This window comes from Ctenopharyngodon idella, chromosome 21 (assembly GCF_019924925.1).
Source record: "Ctenopharyngodon idella isolate HZGC_01 chromosome 21, HZGC01, whole genome shotgun sequence".
NCBI lineage: Eukaryota > Metazoa > Chordata > Actinopteri > Cypriniformes > Xenocyprididae > Ctenopharyngodon > Ctenopharyngodon idella.
The window spans coordinates 21,272,108-21,276,976 of NC_067240.1; positions in this window are offsets into that span (position 1 = coordinate 21,272,108).

Genomic DNA, 4,869 nt, shown 5'->3' on the forward strand with positions numbered 1-4,869 from the left:
CCAAAATAAAAAAAGGTAGACCAAATAAATTAATAATCTTAACTTATCCTCAGAAGTAATATAATTTAATATTCAGAACTGATTAAGGCATCATTCATATGTTAAATCCAAAACAGCTACCAAACAAAGCTCTTTAAGTGAGACTGCTCATTGAATATATTGTAGACTTAATCCATGTACAGATTTTAATCCACATACTGTATTATGTCAGCCTTTGAAATAATCTGCGACAATGACTTGCACATCTGATGATTCTGCCTGAGAAACTTCAACGGGCTGGCACCAAAACACTGGTTTCCATGGAAACAGTGGATGATGCCGCACGGACATGGCAATAAAGATGTTGATAATGCCTTTCAGTCTAGCTTCTATTTATTTTTATTTGTTGCTTTGTTCATAGAGGTTGAAAAATAATACAATAAATTAAGATTAAACTATTAAAGTGTTTTCATTGAATCTCTCTGCCAGTTGTGCATTTGTAGACAATTTGGCATTCAAGAAACTTCTTCATATAAACTTTAAATTCCTAAGAGCGAGCTACAGAAAAGACAGCACCATATATATATATATATATATATATATTTTTTTTTTAATTTGGTTTAGGCCTCATTACATCCCCAGTGTTGAGGATAATGGGGACAGGGCTGCTTCTCTAATATATTTCAGCCCACTACATCAGACATTTAGACAGCAGCTCCTGTATCCTGGCAACAGTCACTGTGTGTGTGAGACAGAAGGCTCAATTCTCTCTATGGAGTCTAATGAGATGGCCATTGTTTGTAAAGGACACCATATGACCACACAAGCATATACACCATGGTGACATTTTAGCCAATGTCTTCATTTCACCTGTAAGGGAGTGTCGGACACATTTTATTGGTCTGTGTTAACACAAATTGTGAGAAAACGATAAGCTACACAGAAGTGTTCATAATTACAATTTGATGCTGTTATGACTTCATTGACACAAAAAGTATCAAGTTATTAGCATGTTTAGTATCATTGTAATAGCAATAGTAATAGGTATTTTTGCAGTATGTTTGGAGTGTAAATACTACATGAATAGTATTTATTCAGTACTATATTATCTAGCAAAATTCCATTGTATTTCTGTTGCATTCCATTAATGTACTATGGTACCACCACAACACTATTTTGTAACAAGTTTTTTTTTTCTATGGGGTGCTTTAAAAGGGCAAGACCCATTTGTCACACCACATTATATGCCATACCTGTCTGTCTGTCTGTCTGTCTGTCTGTCTGTCTGTCTGTCTGTCTGTCTGTCTATCTATCGATCAGCTAGTACACCACTAGAGGGAGTACTTACATTAAAAACAGAATCTTAGATGCTTGTTTTTAACCCTGCATTCAAAATCTGTAGGCCTATACGATTTTTGCATTCCTGGATCCGTTTGGACCTGTGGAACGTAAGCTTATAAAAGACAAACAACATGTTTTTCAATTAAACCCCATATTGTATCTGATCAAGAACTTCTTATTACTGAGTGAATGCATTAAAGTTTTGAATTTTACCATGTCATTACCTTGATATTATATATATATATATTCTTATAAATATATGAATTTATAAGAACATGAGAATTACTGGTATCAACTCCATTGAAATCAATAGATTTCATTAAATTCTTCTTTTTTTTTTTTTTTTTATTTAATTAAAAACTTATTACTTATGACTGCTCAAAAACAGTCAAAATTTACCAAACCTACATGTTTTCAAACAAAGCATATTCATTTTACTTGAATAAACTTTCACTGTCAGATGAAAAAGATTCATTTTCTATGCTGCAATAGTTCATCAATAGGAGGGCATATTCACGTTTATCAATATAATTCAGTATCAAAAGTGTGTGAGATAGGAGAAAAATACACTAAATATATTTTATAAGTATTTTTGAAACAAATATTATTCATATATATATATATATATATATATATATATATATATATATATATATATATATATATAAATGAATCATGTGTATTTTGATAGTCTTGGCTTATTTGTAAAGTTTGGTTCCTATACTAAAAACTATATGCATTTTATGTCTCTTGCAGGTCAAAGTGGACCTTAACCTATATTATTTTACAAACGTTAATAATTTCCACCATTTAACTAAAAAGGCTATTTAGAATACCTATCTAAAATGCCGCCTATTATTTGCATGACAACAAATAACCCCCCAAGCTCTATATCTGTATCCATTGTAAAATAAATTGATATTTACCAGCATTTTTGTTTCTTTCACTTCACAGAATTATAAAATATACATTACTTAGATATACAAATACAGAGAGGTTAAAATGTTTTCTGTTTGCAGTTGACTAGAGGTCCGAGGACAAAGACATCACTTCATCATCATCACAGCCTGCAGTGAACCTGAAACTAAGTCATGTGGAAGGGCTGTGAATAGCAGTTAGACAGTCAGACTCTCTGTGCTGCATACTGAAGTATAGTTAGCAAAGTCCGTTGCTGTCTAATACATGAGCTGCATCTGTCGGCATCTGCTGTTTATGTGTGAAACAGGAGCGCATGTCTATGTACGTGTGTATTTGTATGTGCATGTATTAGCATGCATAACGCACGTCTGAGCTCAGTGCTGATTGGCAGAGACACTCTGACTGTGTGCTGGTCATCCAGGGTATCCCTAGAAATCAGCCAATCACAGTCTGTTGCCATGCAAGCGCTCATTCATAGAGATGTCAGCATGGCACGAGCCACAATGCTGTTACAGCACCACACTACTTTCTTCACAATACTGAATCTTAAAATAATACAAGTGCCCTAAAAAGGCTTTATATTGTGAAATAAACAGAATTGTATAATTTATGAAAAAAAAAATGAAAAAAAATACAATAATACGTTGTGTTTGAAGTTTGAATATACAATTTAAATGAAATATAATTTAAATAATTATATTTAAATACTAAACAGCTTTCCAGACCTGAATGAAGTTTCATTTTCAGAAGCGTCTGACTCGTAGCTATACTTCAAGGAAAAAGCAAAAAAGCGCTCTGTTAAAGCGCTGTCTTTAACAGAGTTGGCCTGTAAAACAAGCTAAGCTGAATATTTGATAGTTACGTCACTCGTGACTGCGTCTGTTCACCGCGCCCTCGGTTGCTCAATAACTTTTATTAATTGCAGGATAAAATAAAACACACATCAAACAAACATGCTGGTGTACGACTACCGCATAAAAAACAAAAATCTTTGTAAAGGGCGCAGAGATTTTTGCGCTTTGTTTTCGTCGGTATACAGTGAACATTCACTTTCAACAAGCCTAACCACTATCTGGGCGTGACCATTTAGATACTCGTTCAGAATGATTGGCAGGTACCAAGACAGCGAGGCAGTCTCACGTTCTATGGCAAGCAGTTTTCACATGAATTCCTTAAAATTAAAACTTAGTTACCTAGTGTAGTGAAAAAAAAAAAAAAAATCATCTCAACTATTTTTTGTACTTATTGCAATAGCAACTAGTTTCCCAGTACTGACTGAATGAAAAATATCTATATTTTATTACTAATAGTAAAAGTAAGATTTTTAATTGAACTATAAAGTAGTCATTTTGACTAGTCATTGCATACAAGTAAAAAAAAAAAAAAAAAAATCTGATTCTAACTAGTGAGACAAGAAATGTTACTAAAAACAATTGCGATAGATAGGCCCTGTCCCAAATGGAACCCTAAGCCCTCATGATCATTCTCCGAGTCCACACTTTTATGATGTAAGAAGTCTGCTGCAGAGCTCGCTTTAGTGTGGTCTTGGCAAAAGTGCACATCGAGGGCGCATGACCACAACAGGGGATGCACTCGCGAGCACCCTTCTAAAACCTAAAATGACAAATGGGAGACCCATACAGTCTTGTGAACTTAACGGACACATACGTGGTGGCCACTGTAAGTCTACAAGACCGCAAATGCACATGAAGTGTGCCATTTGGGACAGTGCCATAGTGTTTAAAAATTAGCTAATACTAACAACTACTGACAAGAAGCCGGGGAGCGATTGGGGGTTAGGTGTTTTCTGAAGGGCATCTCAGTCATTTCCTGCTGGTATTGAGAATCGAATCTGCAACCTTAGGGTTACCAGTCTGTTTCTCTAACCATTAAGCCATGACTGCCTAATTACTAGTAGCTACCAGCTAATGAATAAAATTAAACAACAACACATACCAACAACAACTGAACTACATACTGGTCAGAAGTGAATGGTTGATATCTGAAGCGCAGATCCTCATAGAATTAAAAGGGGAAATGCATTTTGTTACCATTAAAAAAGGCACAGTTACTTATCACTATTGGGATAGTGACTACTAGCAAATAAATGCTAGTGAAATGTAAAATACTAGTTTCACTTCCTAGTATGTAAACAAGTCCTAATAAGAAAAGTAGATGCTAGTTAGTAAAAGGAATAAATGTAAAATGGCTTGCCGTACATGGTCTCGCCATGCAAATGAGCCGCGCTCAGCCTTTAGCGGCTGCCCATGTGGACAGACACCATGCCTTGTTGTTCTCCACGCCCATTGGTTCCCTCGCATCGACATGTGCTAATGTACCGCAGGATAGGGCTACCGCAAAAACCCGGAAAATGGATTCCATAGACGTTTCACACTATTTCCTCCTTTTATGCTCTAGTAAGCGACTGGAAACCAATTAACACATCATATATGGTGTCATATAAATCTCATCCTGAAGTCTTGATTATTATATTCACATTTCGATCTCATTTGCGAGCTTATGTTTAGCATAGATTCCCGATCCTATCGCTTAGCGTGACAGCGTGTACGGCCCTACTTTTTAATCACTGGTAGTATGAGGGAGGAGTAGCGCTGACTAGGGCGGACCTTG